Source organism: Macaca nemestrina, chromosome 8 (genome assembly GCF_043159975.1).
Source record: "Macaca nemestrina isolate mMacNem1 chromosome 8, mMacNem.hap1, whole genome shotgun sequence".
In the NCBI taxonomy this organism is placed as follows: domain Eukaryota; kingdom Metazoa; phylum Chordata; class Mammalia; order Primates; family Cercopithecidae; genus Macaca; species Macaca nemestrina.
In genome coordinates this window covers 23,089,570-23,110,617 of record NC_092132.1, presented here as the reverse complement: position 1 = coordinate 23,110,617, position 21,048 = coordinate 23,089,570, and the positions used below count along the sequence as shown (strand labels likewise).

Sequence of the window (21,048 nt, the reverse complement as noted above, 5' to 3'; positions counted from 1 at the left end):
AGGAAAGAAAGAAGTACATTTTGTAAGCCATCTTTCTGGAAAACATTCCAACACTCACATATTCTATTACTAACAATTTACAATCAACTGTGTACCAGGCACTGAGATAAAAACATGTATGATGCAGGAAGTTTTTAGCTAGCAAAGAAAGTCATGTAAATACGTAATTTCTTTACAGTGTCCATTGTACCACAATTGTGTAGAAATCCATATGCAGAGATTCTCAGCGATTCTCTTTCCCTAACATATAGGAAGGATCAGACACAATTCCATCAGTAATAGTTACTTCTGAGGGTAAAGATAACAAGGGGTGGGAGCAGAGAGAGCAGCATTCACAAACATAACAAGGTACGTAGGAACAAACAAAACTCACTCATATGGCTGTAATCCAAAAGGCAGAGAGGAAACAGGGGCTACTAATGTGTGGAAACCCAGTGGGATACATATTCTGAAGCATCTCATAAGTTACAGTACAGTCTGTGCTTAACCAAAGTAGGTAAGAATCATGGAAGAGTTTTACATCGAGATCACACAATATTTCTATATAGAAATTTTTATCAGGTGTCAGTGTAGATAATATTTTTGAGAGAAACATACACAGCTGGGACATGGTTGTAGCTGCATTGCAATTTCAAAGGCACAATGCAATTTAAACCTAGTGCTGCTTTTACTTCCTGAAGGCAACAACCCTGAGACCAAGCCCAACTGTGCTCTGTCATGACCCATGCCTTCTTTGGAGCTAAGAATATTTGGGGATTTCCCTACTAATTAGTTTAAAAGAGAAAATCCTGACAATTTCCTTCTTGTATGTCCCAGGATACCTGAAAGTTGTACTGTGGGATTCTTAGACCCGTCTCTATGTGACAATGATGAAACATTCAGTTAATCTTATATTTCCAAGAGGTAAAGAGAAGGAGGATACACCATCCTTCACCTCTAGGATATCTCAGAGAAGACACTTTGTCCCACAGAATCTATGGGATGTGAACTCTCTCAAAAGGAATTGATAGTGTCGCACTGTTCCTTATCTGGAAAATGGGATAATTCCTACCTTGCAAGACTCTTGTAAGAATTATAGGTAATATACACAAAGTGCATAGAGTAGTGCCTATTTTATAATGGGTCTTTAATAATGTATAAAATACTTATTTGTATATATTGTTCTTTAAATTATTTAAATTATCCTTATAAAAAGAGGCCATGAACAAGAGAATTACCTGGGATAAAGATGTATGGAAATCTGTAGAGGAAAGAGATGTGAGCAAGGAGCATTTGATTATGTTGTTCATTTTTCATAAAATTTGAACATTCTGAAACTCTGGAACATATAATTTCTGAAAACATTCAGTAACAAAATATATGAAGGTAGGAAAAGCTGGGGCAGTTAAGACTCAGTAGATAGCTGTGGCTTCTGTCAGGATGTTAATTATCAGAAGAGATTAGCAAGCATCTAAGAAAGATAGCAGGGGTGAAAGCCCCAGCAGAGAGATGACACATGTCAAGAAACTTAGAAACAAAGGGTAAAATGTAATGTTATCTTATCACTAGAGTTGATAAAAGACAGCCATAGTGTACCTACAAAGAAGCTTCCGGAACTGGAGTACTTGAAAGAGGTACATGAGGAAGCTTGGGAAATCGTGTGCTTTCACAGAAGTTGAAGAAATCCACTTTAGGAATCCCCTGGGGCAGATGAACTAAAGGGCAGTCTCTGCAAGGCAGACCATGAGCTCACAAATTATAGCCAAACAGGTCATCTCCAAATCTCCAAGTTTGACACAAGAAGAGAAGCTTGAAGCTTATCAGTGCTTACATTCAGATCTACTCCCTTTCACACCTTGATATTCTCTACGCAAAGTCAATCTCTTCCACCACCTTTTAGTCTTTATATAGAGAATACATTTCTACTACTTTCCTGGAAACTCCCAATTAAATTCAAAAGAATAATTCATTTATTTATGTCGCCAGTGGGTGAGGCTCTTTGCTGTTTCTAGAGATAATACAGAGTAAAAGATATAATGGTGTCTATCCTTATGGGACACTGTATTCTGGTACTGGAGATTCATATTAAACAACCAATCATACAATTAAATCATGTATACCTAGCATCACAATTCAAAAATATATTAACTAAACACTGAGAAAACTAAATGGATAAATAAACAAATTCAAAATCATATTTTGAAATTTTAACATATCACCCTCAGGTAAAAAGCTTACTCCAAGTAATCACTTGTGAACATCGTAATTTACTAAATTGACCAGATTGACATATCAAACTGTTATGCAAAAAGTTCTACATAATTTATTTATAAAGATAGTCCATAAAACAAGACTTGACAAATTTTAAATGACTAAAATAATTTATAAACTAAATGATATTAACCTATAAATCAGTAACAGAACTAGAAAATTATTTTATGTTAAGAAATTAGCAACCCACAATACATTTCTTTAAAGAAAGCATTTTTACACAATACAGTATAAAAATAGAAAACAATTTTGAATGAAATGATAACCAAATATGAAATATCAAAAGTTGTAAAGTAATCTAAAGTAGTAATTATAGTAAAATGTATAGCTTTATAAGCATGTGTTAGAAAACATGAAAGGTTGAATATATGTTATTCTTCCCTCAAAGCTAGGAAAATAATCACATAATATATCCAAAGAAAGTAGAAGAAATGCCAGCAAGTTCGTTTGTAAAAATTGTAAAATGATTCTAAAATATTGTATGTAAATGCAAACTGGCAAGAATAGTCAAGATCCTGAAAAACATTTCTAGAAAATTCCCCTTTCACACACTAAGATCAACTAAAAGCAATGGAGTTTAGCACAGTAAAATATTGATTTAAGGATAAATATGTCAATGAAACACAATAGCAAATCCAGAAATAAACACACACATATAGATGTGAGCCTAATTTAATGACAAAGATAATATTGCAATGCAGAGAGAAAAGGATGGTCTTTTGAAAAAAAAAATCCGTGCTAATTAGATATTCCTATAGAGAAATATGAAACTTGGCTCATATGTTGCACAAAAAAATCAATTTCAAATGGATTACATATCTAAATGTGACAGGTAAAATTAGAAAGATAAGGGAATTATAACTAATCATAAAAAATGATTTTCATAGCTTTATAATAGAGAAAAATGTTGAGGGTAACAAAAAAAATTACTAAATATAATTTAAAAACTAATAAAATGAACTAAAGTATAAATATGAACTTCTGGTTGTCAAAGTGAAATTATGATGATAAGGCAGGCCACAGAGAGATGAATTATGTCTGACTAAAGATTAATCAGCATGTATAAAACAAATCAAAAAGTAAAAGGCCAATAGAAAAATGGACAAAATCTTGATGTGTTGTCACAAAATTGGATATCCAATTTAACCACTGTGTTGATAATGGTTAAAACAAACTCACTAGCCTCAGTAAATGCAAATTATATTTAGAACATGATCCCAGCTTACCCCCACTAGAACAGGTAAAATGTAAAAGAAATTTTAGAAAATCGAAACTTAGGAAAAACAATGGGACATCTTACCAATATTGACTTTCAGTCAAAGAACATGGACCCCTTTAAAGGGATGATGAATGACTCTCATACACTGGGGAGGAGTGAAAATTGGCAGAACCCCTTTGCAAAACTCATTGTTATCATCTATTTAAGATTAACCTATTTATACCCAATGTTCCAGAGATTTCACTGTTAAGTTTATTATCCACTGAGAAGGCTAACACATGTTATCCAAAAAACATATATTTAAATGCCCATAGCATCACTATTTAGCTCCCAAAAGAAACTGACCCAAATTTCCATCAATATAATTTTGATATATTCAAACAATAGAATACACATAGCATTGAGAATTAATGAACTAAACTCTAAGTGGAAAAATAGATAATCTCACAAGAAATTGGTGAAAGCAGACAGACACAAAATGGTATCTAGTATGAATCCCTTTAGATGAAGACTAAATGCAGACAAATTTCTGTATTTAATATTGGACTCATCAGGAAAGCATTTACCACTCAAAGGTTGGTAGTGACTAGAAGTGAGTAAAAGACCTCCTGGAGTGTTGGCAATGTTCCCATTATTGAGTTTCCATATTTAAAAAACTCATCATGTATTTTTCTATATGCATTTTGAACTAAAATAAATTTTATTAAATGTATAAATGATCACAAATCTCCTGATAAAATTATAGGGAGTTATTTTAAAACCTAATGTCAGCATTTTGACAATGTTTTATTTATATAACCTGGGGGAATGTTGGCTAGTATAACATCTATACTAGAGAATAGCTATCTAAGTATGAAATATTAGTTAAGTTTAATTACTTGATATAATGCCAGAATCTCTCAACTTATGAAATTTTACCAATTACTAATAAGATATTTGTAATTGAAAAACAATTTTATTAAAATTCTTACTTAAAAAGTACTTGGCCAAAATTCTTACATAACACATATTAGTAAAATGGCTCAGAGCCAGATCATTCATTTAATCTGTTAAAAGTGAGGGAAAATCATAATTTTTAACTTCCTTTGTTTAAATCACAGAGTTAGGCACTGGGAACATATCAGTGAATAAGACAGACAGATTCTTGACCTAATAAATTTGAATTTTAATGAGATAAATTGACAAGGATTAGGTAAAGGTAAACCTCAAAATCAAACTCATAATAATCACTCAGAAGACAATAGACAGGTGGCCATAATGGGGCCAGGTGGAGGGTGCTATGGACTAAATTTTGTTCCCCAAAATTCATATAGTGCAGCCTAAGCCTCAGTGTGACTATATTTGGAGTACAGAAGTAATCAAGGTTAAATGTAGTCCTATGTGTGAAGCCAAAATGCAACAGAATTAGTGTTCTTAAAAAGAGACATCAGAGTGCCTCCTCTTCCTCCCTGCCCTGTGAGGACACAAGAAGGCAACTGTCTGAAAGCCAAGAAGAGAGCCCTCAACTGAAATCAAACTGACTGGTCACCTTTAATCCTGGACTTCTAAATCTCCACAACTTTAAAAAAATAAATTTCTGCTATATAACATACCCAGCCTATGGTATGTTGCTATGACAGCCTAAGCAGACTAAGACATAGGGGGTGGATGATATTAACAATGGACTTAGATTACTTAGATAAGTTTATTTACAGTAGATTAATTGGCAGTTGTTCCATTTTATTTCCATTTGTTCCAATTTGTTAAATATTTTTTTAAGTATAAATTAAAGACCCTGAGCTAGACAAAAGTTTGGCATAAGAAAGTTAGTATCATTGGTATGTAGTTATCAAGGAGAAAGAAAAGGAAAGTTAACATGACTAGAGTTTAACAGACCAGACACTCAATCATATAGAGAGCCTAGTTAGCCACGGTAACACACTGAATTTTAAGGGCAGAGTGAAATCACTAAAGGGTTCCAAAAGCAATAAGAATGAATTAAAATTCCATTTATCACTATATGTGCTATTTTGCTATTGGTGAGTAAGTCTTCAATACATACATTTAGTACTGACACAATTCAAATGATACATTGATCATATTGGGTTGGGAAAAGATGTCAACGATAACTCTAAAATGTAATTGCTAAGAGAATGTATTACCATTAGACCAGCCTTACAAAAGAACCTTAAGGGAGTTCTGAACAGAGAAATGAAAGAATGATACATGCTACCACAAAAACACACTTGTGTACACAGCCTGCAGCCCCTATAAAGCAACTACATAATAGAAACTACAAACCTTACACAGCAATAATAACTTTGAATATACATAGTATAAATGCCCCACTTAAAAGGCACAGAGTGGCAAGTTGAATTAAAAACATCACCAATTCATCTACTGTCTTCAGAAGACCAAGCATAAAGTAACAGCACCAATAGGCTCTAAGTAAAGCATTGGAGAATGATCTATTATGCAAACAGAAAACAAGAAAGAGCAATGGTCACTATTCTTATATCAGATAAAACAGACTTTAAAACAGTAAAAAGAGGGAAATAAGGGCATTACATAAAGATAAAAGGGTCAATTCAACAAAAAGAATTAACTATCATAAATATATGTGCACCCAATATCAGAGCACAAAGATTCATAAAACTAGTATTTCAGGGGGCACCCAAGATGGCCGAATAGGAACAGCTCCAGCCTCCAACTCCCAGCATGAGCGACACAGAAGACAGGTGAATTTCTGCATTTTCAACTGAGGTACCGGGTTCATCTCACTGGGGCGTGTTAGACAGTTGGTGCTGCTCCGCGGGTGCAGCCCGACCAGCAACAGCTGAAGCAGGGCAAGGTATCGCCTCACCTGGGAAGTGCAAGGGGGAAGGGAATTCCTTTTCCTAGCCAAAGGAAATTGAGACACACAACACCTGTAAAATCTGGTAACTCCCTCCCTAATATGCTTTACCAAGGGTCGTAGCAAATGGCACACCAGGAGATTATATGTTGGGGTCCACGTGCTTCCTAAACAAAGGAATGAACATACAAGACAACACAAGACAAAACAAACATGGCGGCCGCGTCGAATGGCATGCTCTGCTTTATTTTATACAGTTGTTTGTGGAATGTTGCCAAGTCACAAGACACATTGTTGTTTTTCTGACCTTTCCCTGACTTTCTGGATTTTCAAGATGTTTACACATAAACAAGCCCCCAACACCCTGCTTCTTTTGTAAGAGCAGGACTTATCGGGAACGCCCTGCTTTGTTTGCAAGAGCAGGACTTATCGGGAACGTCTCGTTTGCGAGCACGTAGTCCTCTACATTATATCCCACACCTGGCCGGAGGGTCGCATGCCCACGGAGCCTCCCTCATTGCTAGCACAGCAGTCTGAGATCTAACTGCAAGGTGGCAGTGAGGCTGGGGGAGGAGAGCCCGCCAATGCTGAGGCTTAAGTAGGTAAAAAAAGCCACCAGGAAGCTCGAATTAGGTGGAGCCCACCACAGCTCAACGAGGCCGGCCTGCCTCTGTAGACTCCACCTCTGGGGACAGGGCATAGCTAAACAAAAAGCAGCAGAAACCTCTGCAGATGTAAATGACCCTGTTTGACAGCTTTTAAGAGAGCAGTGGATCTGCCAGCATGGAGGTTGAGATCTGAGAATGGACAGACGGCCTGCTAAAGTGGGTCCCTGACCCTGAGTAGCCTAACTGGGAGACATTCCCCACTAGGTGCAGACCGACACCTCACACCTCACAGGGCTGGGTACACCCCTGAGACAAAGCTTCCAGAGCAAGAGTCAGACAGCAACACTTGCTGTTCAGCAATATTCTATCTTCTACAGCCTCCATGGTTGATACCCAGGCAAACAGGGTCTGGAGTGGACCTCAAGCAAATTCCAACAGACCTGCAGCTGAGGGTCCTGACTGTTAGAAGGAAAACTAACAAACAGAAAGGACAGCCACACCAAAACCCCATCAGTACATCACCATCATCAAAGACCAAAGGCAGATAAAACCACAAAGATCAGGAAAAAGCAGTGCAGAAAAGCTGGAAATTCAAAAACTCCGAGAGCATCTCCCCCTCCAAAGGAATGCAGCTCATCGCCAACAACTGAATAAAGCTGGAGAATGACTTTGAGGAGTTGAGAGAAGGCTTCAGTTGATCAAACTTCTCAGTTCTAAAGAGGAACTACATACCCAGTGCAAAGAAACTAAAAACCTTGAAAAAACAATGGATGACTGGATAACTAGAATAATCAATACAGAGAAGACCTTAAAATAATTTATAGAGATGAAAACTATGACACGAGAACTATGTGACAAATGCACAAACTACAGTAACCAATTCGATCAACTGGAAGAAAGAGTATCAGTGATTGAAGATCAAATGAATGAAATGAAGTGAGAAGAGAAGTTTAGAGAAAAAAGAGTAAAAAGAAATGAACAAAGTCTCCAAGAAATATGGGATTATGTGAAAAGACCAAATCTACATCTGATTGGTGTGCCTGAAAGTGATGGGGAAAATGGAACCAAGTTGGAAAACACTCTGCAGGATATCATCCAGGAGAACTTCCCCAACCTAGTAAGGCAAGCCAACATTCAAATTCAGGAAATACAGAGAACACCACGAAGATACTCCTCGAGAAGAGCAACTCCAAGACACATAATTGTCAGATTCACCAAAGTTGAAATGAAGGAAAAAATGTTAAGGGCAACCAGAGAGAAAGGTCAGGTTACCCACAAAGGGAAGCCCATCAGACTAACAGCAGATCTCTCTGCAGAAACTCTCCAAGCCAGAAGAGAGTGGGGACCAATATTCAACATTCTTAAAGAAAAGAATTTTCAACCCATAATTGCATATCCAGCCAAACTAACTTTCATAAGTGAAGGAGAAGTAAAATCCTTTACAGACAAGCAAATGCTTAGAGATTTTGTCACCACCAGACCTGCCCTTAAACAGATCCTGAAGGAAACACTAAACATGGAAAGGAACAACATGTATCAGCCATTGCAAAAACATGCCAAAATGTAAAGACCATCAATGCTAGGAAAAAACTGTATCAACTAACAAGCAAAATTACCAGCTAATATCACAATGACAGGATCAAGGTCACACATAACAATATTAACCTTAAATGTAAATGGACTAAATGGTCCAATTAAAAGACACAGACTGGTAAATTGTATAAAGAGTCAAGACCCATCAGTTTGCTGTATTCAGGAGACCCATCTCACATGTAGAGACACACATAGGCTCAAAATAAAGGGATGGAGGAAGATCTACTAAGCAAATGGAAAAAAAAAAAAAAAAAAAGCAGGGGTTGCAATACTAGTCTCTGATAAAACAGACTTTAAACCATCAAAGATCAAAAGAGACAAGGAAGGCCATTACATATGGTAAAGGGATCAATTCATCAGGAAGATCTAACTATCTTAAATATATATGCACCCAATACAGGAGCACCCAGATTCATAAAGCAAGTCCTTAGAGACTTACAAAGAGACTTACTCCCATACAATAATAATGGGAGACTTTAACACCCCACTGTCAACATGAGACAGGTCAATGAGAAAGAAAGTTAACAAGGATATCCAGGAATTGAACTCAACTCTGCACCAAGCGGACCTAATAGACATCTACAGAACTATCCACCCCAAATCAACAGAATATACATTCTTCTCAGCACCACATTGCAATTATTCCAAAATTGACCACATAGCTGGAAGCACTCCTCAGCAAGTGTAAAACAACAGAAATTATAACAAACTGTCTCTCAAACCACAGTGCAATCAAACTAGAACTCAGGACTAAGAAACTCAATCAAAACCACTCAACTACATGGCAGCTGAACAACCTGCTCCTGAATGACTACTGGGCACATAATGAAATGAAGGCAGAAATAAAGATGTTCTTTGAAACCAATGAGAACAAACAATGTACCAGAATCTCTGGGACACATTTAAAGCAGTGTGTACAGGGAAATTTATAGCACTAAATGCCCACAAGAGAAAGCAGGAAAGATCTAAAATTGACACCCTAACATCACAATTAAAAGAACTAGAGAAGCAAGAGCAAACACACTAAAAAGCTAGCAGAAGGCAAGAATTAACTAAGATCAGAGCAGAACTGAAGGAGATAGAGATACAAAAAACCCTCCAAAAAATCAATGAATCCAGGAGCTGGTTTTTTGGAAAAGATCAACAAAATTGATAGACCACTAGCAAGACTAATAAAGAAGAGAGGGGCCGGGTGCGGTGGCTCAAGCCTGTAATCCCAGCACTTTGGGAGGCCGAGACGGGCGGATCACGAGGTCAGGAGATCGAGACCATCCTGGCGAACACGGTGAAACCCCGTCTCTACTAAAGAAATACAAAAAACTAGCCGGGCGAGGTGGCGGGCGCCTGTAGTCCCAGCTACTCTGGAGGCTGAGGCAGGAGAATGGCGTGAACCCGGGAGGCGGAGCTTGCAGTGAGCTGAGATCCGGCCACTGCACTCCAGCCTGGGCTACAGAGCGAGACTCCGTCTCAAAAAAAAAAGAGAGAAGAATCAAATAGGTGCAATAAAAAATGATAAAGGGGATATCACCACTGACCCCACAGAAATACAAACTACCATCAGAGAATACTATAAACACTTCTATGCAAATAAACTAGAAAACCTAGGAGAAATGGATAATTTCCTGGACACTTACACTTTCCCAAGCCTAAACCAGGAAGAAGTTGAATCCCTGAATAGACCAATAGCAGGCTCTGAAATTGAGGCAATAATTAATAGCCTACCAACCAAAAAAAGTCCAGGACCAGACAGATTCACAGTGGTATTCTACCAGAGGTACAAGGAGGAGCTGGTACCATTCCTTCTGAAACTATTCCAATCAATAGAAAAACAGGGAATCCTCCTTAACTCATTTTATGAGGCCAACATCATCCTGATACCAAAGCCTGGTAGAGACACAACAAAAAAAGAGAATTTTAGACCAATATCCTTGATGAACATCAGTGCAAAAATCCTCAATAAAATACTGGCAAACCGAATCCAGCAGCACATCAAAAAGCTTATCCACCATAATCAAGTGGGCTTCATCCCTGGGATGCAGGGCTGGTTCAACATACACAAATCAATAAACATAATCCAGCATATAAACAGAACCAAAGACAAAACCACATGATTATCTCAGTAGATGCAGAAAAGGCCTTTGACAAAATTCAACAACCCTTCATGGTAAAAACCCTCAAGAAATTCGGTATTGATGGAACGTATCTCAAAATAATAAGAGCTATTTATGACAAAACCACAGCCAATATCATACTGAATGGGCAAAAACTGGAAGCATGCCCTTTGAAAACTGGCACAGACAGGGATGCACTCTCTCACTACTCCTATGCAACATAATGTTGGAAGTTCTGGCTAGGGCAATCAGGCAAGAGAAAGAAATCAAGGGTATTCAGTTAGGAAAAGAAGTCAAATTGTCTGTTTGCAGATGACATGATTGTATATTTAGAAAACCCCATCGTGTCAGCCCATAATCTCCTTAAGCTGATAAGCAACTTCAGCGAACTCTCAGGATACAAAATCAATGTGCAAAAATCACAAGCATTCTTATACACCAGTAACAGACAAACAGAGAGCCAAATCAGGCATGAACTCCCATTCACAATAGCTTCAAAGAGAATAAAATACCTAGGAATCCAACTTAAAATGGATGTAAAGGACCTCTTCAAGGAGAACTACAAACCACTGTTCAGTGAAATAAAAGAGGACACAAACAAAGGGAAGAACATACCATGCTCATGGATAGGAAGAATCAATATTGTGAAAATGGCCAAACTGCCCAAGGTAATTTATAGATTCAATGCCATCCCCATTAAGCTACCAATGACTTTCTTCACAAAATTGGAAAAAAATGCTTTAAAGTTCATATGGAACCAAAAAAGACCCCACATTGCCAAGACAATCCTAAGCCAAAAGAAAAAGGCTGGAGGCATCAGGCCAGCTGACTTCAAACTATCCTACAAGGCTACAGTAACCAAAACAGCATGGTACTGGTACCAAAACAGAGATATAGACCAATGGAACAGAACAGAGCCCTCAGAAATAATACCACACATCCACAGCCATCTGATCTTTGACAAACCTGAGAAAAACAAGAAATGGGAAAAGGATTCCCTGTTTAATAAATGGTGCTGGGAAAATTGACTAGCCATAAGCAGAAAGCTGAAACTGGATCCTTTCCTTACTCCTTATATGAATATTAATTCAAGATGGATTAGAGACTTCAATGTTAGACCTAAAACCATAAAAACTCTTGAAGAAAACCTAGGTAATACCATTCAGGACATTGGCATGGGCAAAGGACTTCATGTCTAAAACACCAAAAGCAATGGCAACAAAAGCCAAAATTGACAAATGGAATCTAATTAAACTAAAGAGTTTCTGCACAGCAAAAAAAAACTACCATCAGAGTGAACAGGCAACCTACAGAATGGGAGAACATTTTTGCAATCTATTCATCTGACAAAGGGCTAATATCCAGAACCTACAAAGAACTCAAACAAATTTACAAGAAAAAAACAAACAACCCCTTCAAAAAGTGGGCAAAGGATATGAACAGACACTTCTGAAAAGAAGACATTCATGCAGCCAACAGACACATGAAAAAATGCTCATCATCACTGGCCATCAGAAAAATGCAAATCAAAACCACAATGAGATACCATCTCACATCAGTTAGAATGGCAATCATTAAAAAATCAGGAAACAACAGGTGCTGGAGAGGTTGTGGAGAAACAGGAACACTTTTACACTTCTGGTGGGACTGTAAACTAGTTCAACCATTGTGAAAAACAGTGTGGCGATTCCTCAAGGATCTAGAACTAGAAATACCATTTGACCCAGCCATCCCATTACTGAGTATATACCTAACGGAGTATAAATCATGCTGCTATAAAGACACATGCACATGTATGTTTATTGCGGCACTATTCACAATAGCAAAGACTTAGAATCAACCCAAATGTTCATCAGTGACAGACTGGATTAAGAAAATGTGGCACATGTACACCACGGAATACTATGCAGCCATAAAAAGGATGAGTTCATGTCCTTTGTAGGGACATGGATGCAGCTGGAAACCATCATTCTCAGCAAACTATCACAAGAACAGAAAACCAAACACAGCATGTTCTCATTCATAGGTGGGAATTGCACAATGAGATCACTTGGACACAGGAAGGGGGACATCACCCACCAGGGCCTATTGTGGGGAGGGAGGAGGGAGGAGGGATAGCATTAGGAGATATACCTAATGTAAATGACGAGTTAATGGGTGCAGCACACCAACATGGCACATGTATACATATGTAACAAACCTGCACGTCGTGCACATGTACCCTAGAACTTAAAGTATAATAATAATGATAATAATAACTAGTATTTCTAGACCTACAAAGACTTAGCCACAAATTAATACAGGGGGATTTCAGTATCCCACTGACAGCATTAGACAGATCATGAAGGCAGAAAACTAATAAATATAAATTCTGAACTTAAATTTGACATTTGACCAATTGAATCTAACAGACATCTACAAAATACACTATTCATCAACCATAGAATATACATTCTTCTCATCTGCACACAGAAGATAATCTAAGATTGAACATATGCTCAGCCATAAAGCTAGTCTCGACAAATTCAATACAGTTCAAATTGGCGGGGCACGGTGGCTCACGCCTTTAATGCCAGCACTTCGGAAGGCTGAGATGGGCAGAACACAAGGTCAGGAGTTCAAGACCAGCCTGGCCAATGTGGTAAAACCCCATCTCTCTTAAAAATACAAAAATTAGCCAGGTGGGGTGGCGTGCACCTGTATTCCCAGCTACTTGGGAGGCTAAGGCAGGAGAATTGTTTGAATCCAGGTGGTGGATGTTGCAGTGAGCTGAGATCACACCAACCACTGCACTCCAACCTGGGTGAGAACAAGACTCCATCTCAAAAAAAAAAAAATTTAAAATCATACCAACCATACTCTCAGACCACAATAGAATGAAAATAGAAATAAATACCAAGAAGATCTCTCAAAACCACAAAATTACATGAAAATTAAACAACTTGCTACTGAATGACTTTGGGATAAACAATGAAAGCAAAGCAGCAATAAAAAATTCTGTGAAATAAATGAAAACAGAGACATCACATACCAAAATCTCTGGGAAGCAGCAAAAGCAGTGTTAAGAGGAAAGTTTATAGTGCTAACCGCCTACCTTAAGCAGGTAGCCACATCTGGAATTGATGATCTAACATCACACCTAGCAGAATTAGAAAAACAAGAACAAAATAACCTTCAAGCTAGCAGAAAAAAAGAAATAATTAAAATCAGATCCAAACAGAATGAAATTGAGACCCAAAAATTCATACAAATAATCAACAAACCCCAAAATTGTTTATTCGAAAGGATAAACAATAGACTACCGTAGATTAACAAAGTGAAAAAAAGAAGATCCAAATAAGTACCATCAGAAATGACAAAGGTAATATTACAATCAATCTCAGAGAATTACAAAAGATCCTTTCAGACTATTATGGACCCCTCTATGCATACAAACTACAAAATCTAGAGGGAATGGATAAATTTCTGGAAATACACAGCCTCTCAAATTGAATCAGGAAGAAACGGAAACTCTGAATAGACCAAAATTGAGTTCCAATATTGAATCAATAGTAAAAAACCTACCAAACAACAACAAAAAAGCCCTGTACTAGATGATTGCACAGCCAAATTTTGTTAGACATACAAAGAAGAGCTGGTAAAAGTTCTACTGAAACTATTCCAAAAATAGAGGAGCAGAGACTCCTCCCTAACACATTCTACAATGCTAACATCACCCTGATACCAAAACCTGGAAAAGACAAAAAAGAAAAAGATGACTACATACCAGTATCCCTGGTGATCATAGATGCAAAATTCTCAACAAAATACTAGCAAACCAAATCCAGCAGCACATCAAAAAGGCAATTCACCATGATCAAGTGGGCTTGATTCCTGGGATGCAATGTTTGTTAAACATACACCAATCAATGAATGTGATTCACCACATAAGCAAAAGTAAGAACAAAAACCATATGATCATCTCAAAAGATGAAGAAAAGGCTTTTAGTAAAATCCAATGTCCCTTATTGATAAAAACTCTCAAGAAACTTGGTGTCAAAGGAACATACCTCAAAATGTTAAGAGGCTCCTATAACAAACCCACAGCCAACATCATACTGAATGGGCAAAACTGGAAGCATTTCTCTTGAAAACTGGCACAATACAAGGATGACCTCTTTCACAACTCCTATTCAGTATAGTACTGAAAGTTCTATCCAGAGCAATCAAGCAAAAGAAAGAAAGAAAAGGCACCCATATAGAAAAAAAGGAAGCTAAATTATCTGTCTTCACTGACAATATGATTCTATACCTAGAAGACCCTACAGTCTCTGCCAAAAGGTTTTTAGAACTGATAAGTAATTTCAGTAAAGTTTCATGACACAAAACCAATGTACAAAAAATCAATAACATTTCTATACACCAATAGCATACAAGCTGAAAGCCAAATAAAGAACAGTATCCCATTTACACACACACTCACACACACACACACACACACACACACACACCCCTGGGAATACATCTAACCAAGGAGGTGAAATATCTCTACAAGGAGAACTACAAAACATTGCTGAAATAAATCATAGATGACACAAACAAATAGAAAACATTCCATGCTCATGGATAGGAAGAATCAATATTGTTAAAATGGTCATACTGCCAAAGGCAATCTAGAGATTCAACACCATTCCTATCATTTTGTCCGAAATCAATGTCATTTTTTACATAATTGATTTTAAAAAAAACCTATTCTAAAGTTCATTTGGAACCACAAAAGAGCCCAAATAGCCAAAGCAATCCTAAGCAAAACGAACACAGCTGGAGGCGTTATACTACCTCACTTGAAACTACACTATAAGGCTACAGTAAACAAATCAGCGTGTTACTGTACAAAAACAGACATAAAGACAAATGGAACAGAATAGAGAACCCGGAAATAAAGCCAGACACATACAGCCATCTGATCTTCAACAAAGCCAACAAAAATAAACAATGAGGAAAGGACTCCCTATTCAACAAATGGTGCTGGGATGCCTGGCTAACCATGTGCAAAAGAATGAAACTGGACCCTTACCTTTAACTGTATACAAAAATTAACTCAAGATAGAGTAAAAATTTAAATGTAAGAACTGAAACTATAACCATCCTAGAAAACAAACCTAGGAAATTATCAGCATCAGCCTTGGCAAAGAATTTTTGGCTGAGTCCTCAAATGCAATTGCAACAACCATAAAAAATTGGCACGTGGAACCTAGTGAAACTAAAGAACTTTTGAATTGCAAAAGAAACTATCAAAAGAGTAAACAGACAAGCTACAGGATGGAAAAAAAATATTTGCAAACTACACATCTGACAAAGGTCTAACATCCAGACTCTATAAGGAACTTACATCAACAATCAAAAAAACAAACCCATTAAAAATGGGTGAAGGGCATAAACAAACACTTCTCAAAACAAGACCTATAAATGGCCAAAAATTTTGAAAAAATGTTCAATATCACTAATCATCAGAAGAATGCAAATCAAAACCACAGTGGGATACCATCTCACAACAGTCAGAATGGTTACTATTACAAGCCAAAAAATAACAGATGTTGGTGAGGCTGCAGAGAATGGGGATGCTTATACACTGTTAGTGGGAATGTAAATTAGTATAGCCACTGTGAAAAGGAGTTGGAAAATTTCTCACAGAACTTAAAACAGAACTACCTTTGGACCCAGCAGTCTTATTACTGGATATATACCCAAGGTAAAATAAATCATTCTATCCAAAAGATACATGCATTCATATGTTCATCACAGGACTATTCACAATAGCAAAGATATGGAATCAACCCAGATGTCCATCAATGGTAGATTGGATAAAGAAAATATAGTACATTTACACAATGAAATATTATGCAGCCATAAACATCATTGAAATCATGTGCTTTTCAGCAACATAGATGCAACTAGTGACCATTATCCTAAGCAAATTAACAACAAAAAGAAAACCAAATTCCACATGGTCCTACTTAAAAGTAAGAGCTAAACATTGAGTATGCATGGACACAAAGATGTGAGCCTTGGACACTGGGGAGTGCTGGAGAGGGGTGAGGTCAGAAGGACTGGCTAGTGAGTGCTGTGTTCACTGCCTAGGTATGGGATCATTCATATCCCAAACCTCTCAGCATCACACAGTTCTCCCATGTGACACACCTGCACATATACCACATGAATCTAAAATAAGAGTTGTTGTTTACAAAATAATAAATAAAACAACACAATTTAAAAAAAAAAAAAGAATAGTGACATATGTCAGGTTCAGAAGAAGGAATATGTCAATTGTAATAGGTTTTCTTTCCTTTTAACATATTTTCTCCTTTTTATATGTCTACTATTGAAGGTATGTTTATATGTATTAGTGGTCTAGGAGCATTACTGGGTTCTTAATATTGTTAACCAGACAGAATTTTGCACCATTACCAATTATTACATACAGCATTCTGCCAATTTTGGCCTCCACATCTCTCTTCTTCCTACTGGAAAGCCCAAATATTCCTCACATTGACACCATAAAACATGTGTAAAAAGGTGAGCAGGGTTGTTTTCTTTTGAGTTTTTTAAATGGCATTTGTTATTGAGTACTGACATGGTAATGCATAAAAATAAGTCACTGTTATTTCATACGAAATTTGAATACTTGAATACAGTTTATCACGACATTTAATGTCTATGTATAAAAAATAAACAAAGATGTTAATATAAATAATACTTACATTTTAACTATGGAATTAAGAATGTAAATATTGATAATAAACGTTACCATTTTGAAACTGTTCACATGAGAGACAAAAATTAAGAACTGAATGAATGGGGATATGTATAAAGCACCTGAAAAGGAAAAAAAATAATAAAAGGTTACTAGTTCTATACAAATCAACCTCCGAATTACATTGAATGCAATTGAAATTACATTTTTAAATTTCTGCTCCAAGATATTCAACTAGATGCGGCCAGGAGGAACATCTCCCATCTAGTATGGGGACATCAGAAAGACTGCTGCACTCCTAGCAGATCTTCAGAGGGAAGGCATTGAGGATGAAAGGAAGGAACACACAGATGCTGGGATGAAGGAGGAGGACGCTGCGAACCCTGCATGGGGCTACTACACACCAGGACTTGTTCCTTGCCTTGAACAACTCCTGCAGAGCTGGTGAACTGAACTGGCCAGGAGCAACGTGCTCCTGCCACAGGCCTCTAGAATCCCAGCAGGAGGATACCCCTTTACCATCAAGGACACTTGAGTTAACAGGGAAAGCTGCTTACAAAAGTGGTAGGGGCAGAACTCCAGCTGGTGTGGAGCCCATACGGTTTGGTGCCAGAGTGCCTGTAGTGGAGCACAGCCAGGGATGCCTATACCCCTAGGCTCCACTTGCTCCTATAGGAGACTTTAGCCCTAGGGGAACTGTTGGACCTGTTGGCAGCCATATTCAGAAGATTGAAACTGGACCCCTTCCTTACACCACATACAAAAATTAACTCAAGATGGATTAAAGACTTAATGTAAAACCTAAAACTATAAAAACCCTGGAAGACAACCTAGGCAATACCATTCTGGACATAGAAACTGGCAATGATTCATGATGATGATGCCAAAGCAAATGTAACAAAAACAAAAATTGACAAATGGGATATAATTAAGAGCTTCTTCACAGCTACAGAAGCTATCAACCTAGTAAAGAGACAACCTGCAGAATGGGAGAAAGTATTTGCAAACTATGCCTCTGAAGGTCTAATATCCTGAATCTATAAGGAACTTAAAGTTACGAGGAAAAAAAAATAACCCCATTAAAAAGTAGGCAAAGGCTATGAACAGCTCTTCATAAGAAGACATTCATATGGCCAAGAAGCATATGTAAAAAGCTAAGTATCACTAATCATTAGAGAAATGCAAATCAAAACGACAATGAGATACCATTTCACACCAGTCATAATTGCTATTTTTTTGTTTTTGTTTTTGTTCTTGTTTTTCTGAGATAGAGTCTCACACTATCACCAAGGTTGGAGTGCAGTGGCACAATCTCTGCTCACTGCAACCTGCACCTCCCAGGTTCAAGCTATTCTCCTACCTCAGGATCTCGATTAGCTGGGATTATAGGCACCTGCCACCACGCCCAGCTAATTTTTGTATTTTCAGTAGAGACAGAATTTCGCCATGTTGGCCTGGCTGGTCTCAAACTCCTGACCTCAAGTGATCCACTTGCCTTGGCCTCCCAAAGTGCTGGGATTACAGGTGTGAGCCACCATGCCTGGTCACAATGGGTATTATTAAAATGTCAAAAAAAAAAAATAGATGCTGTTGAGTTTGTGGAGAAAAAGGAACATTTATACACTGTTGGTAGGAGTGTAAATTAGTCCAGCCATTGTGGAAAGCAGTGTGGCAATTCCTCAAAGAACTAAAAGAAAAATTACTATTCAGCCCAGCAATCCCATTACTGGGTATGTGCGCAAAGGAATATAAATTGTTCTGCCATAAAGACAGATGCACACATACGTTCAGTGTAGCACTATTCACAATAGCAAGCACATGGAATCAACCTAAATTCCCATCAATGGAAGACTGGATAATGCAAATGTGGCACATATACACCACGGAACACTATGCAGCCATAAATAAGAATGAGATCATGTCCATTGCAGGAACATGGATAAGGCTGGTGGCCATTATTCTTAGCAAACTAACACAGGAACAGAAAACCAAATACCACATGTTCTCACTTTTGAGTGGAAGCTAAATGATGAGAACACATGGACACAAAGAGGAGAACAACAGACACTAGGGCCTACCTGAGGATGGAAGGTGAGAGGAGAAAAAGGAGTAGAAAAAATAACTATTGGGTATTAGGCTAATACCTGAGTGACAAAATAATCTATACACCAAACCCCTGTGACACTCAATTTACCCAAATAACAAACCCGCACATGTACCCCGATCCTAAAATAAAAATTAAAAAAAGCTTTCAAACAGAAAAATATATACTATATTTGAAAAAAAAAAAAAAAAAAAAAAAAGAAGATCTGTAGAGGAAGCAGAATGAGAAAGAAGGAAGAATAGAAATTTACAACTGAAAAAAAGGATATTATATTTTTCACATTATTTGAGTTATTTTCTCTAAAATCCACATGAATAAAATTGAAACCATTAACATTATGAAAATATACAACAAAGTTGAAGGGGGTGGGCAACTGAGAGTTAAGATTGACAGAATGGTACTATGATAATTATTACACATACCTGTACTCTCAAAATATGCTATCGGCAGAGCAATGTGACAAACTCGATATGATGAAATAGAAAAACCAAAGGCAGTTTTATGCCTATAATCTATAAAATAAAGATGACTTCAAAGGCCGGGCGTGGTGGCTCATGCCTATAATCCCAGCACTTTGGGAGGTGGGAGCATCACCTGAGGTCAGGAGTTCAACACAAGCCTGGCCAACATGGAGAAACCCCGTCTCTACTAAAAATCCAAAAAAACTTTAGCCAGACGTGGTGGCACATGCCTGTAATCCCAGGTAAGGAGGCTGAGGCTGAAGAATCGCTTGAACCTGGGAGGTGGAGGTTGCAGTGAGCCGAGATCACGCCACTGCACTCCAGCCTAAGCAACACGGTGAGACTGTCTCTTAAAGAAAAAAAAAAAAAAAGACATTAAAATAGTCAAGAAAAGCATGAGATACTGAATAAGTTTCTAAAAATTGTGTGTTAAATAGATTAAAATCAAAATTATATTCCTAATTTTCAACATAGAGAAAAATAGTTAATGAATTCAACTAAAAAGCCTTAAAATACAAGAAAAATGATAAGATATTTACTGACCTCAAGATGGATGATAAGGTAGAAAATAAAAAATATTGCCTATCATTCAAAAAATAACTTAAAAACAAAAGTAATCATATACAAAATGTTTAAAAAAGCAAATTGAGAGAAATTTTGCAAAAGTAGACAAAAATTAACATCCAGATATTAAGAATCTGTAAGTAGTAAAAATAATAAATGTTGCCTAAAGGCAAAGGATATGAGAAGTAATATATGGAAGAAATAGTAATACCCAATAAATATTATAAAATATTCTTATCCTCACTAGTAAATAAAGAAGTAAATGCAATATTAAATAACTAAATATTGGTCAATATTTTAAATTTCATACTATGCTACTAATGATGATATAAAAAAGGAAGCCATTAAAAATGCTGATGAAAACATGAATTGGTGTACCAACTTTAGAGACTAATCTCACAATATATAATACAATTTGAAATACGTGTATTATATGATCCAGCAATTCTTTCTAAGCGTATGGCCTACAGAATGTCTTAAATATAGACTAACCCATGTAAAAAACATATTCATTAGTTTACTATTCTTAGTCTAATACAATTATACAAAAGCACAAACGGACTTTAATAAGA

General features: G+C 37.0%; 1 long non-coding RNA gene across 1 annotated transcript in view; it reads right to left on the bottom strand.

The window, feature by feature from the left end:
• LOC105468508 (uncharacterized) overlaps nucleotides 1–18,805 on the bottom strand; it is a 72,975-nt gene extending 54,170 nt beyond the window's left edge. Inside the window, exon 1 of the long non-coding RNA XR_979502.3 lies at nucleotides 18,708–18,805. This is a non-coding gene — a long non-coding RNA (uncharacterized lncRNA). The remainder of the gene's footprint in view (nucleotides 1–18,707) is intronic.
• Nucleotides 18,806–21,048: the final 2,243 nt, after the last annotated feature.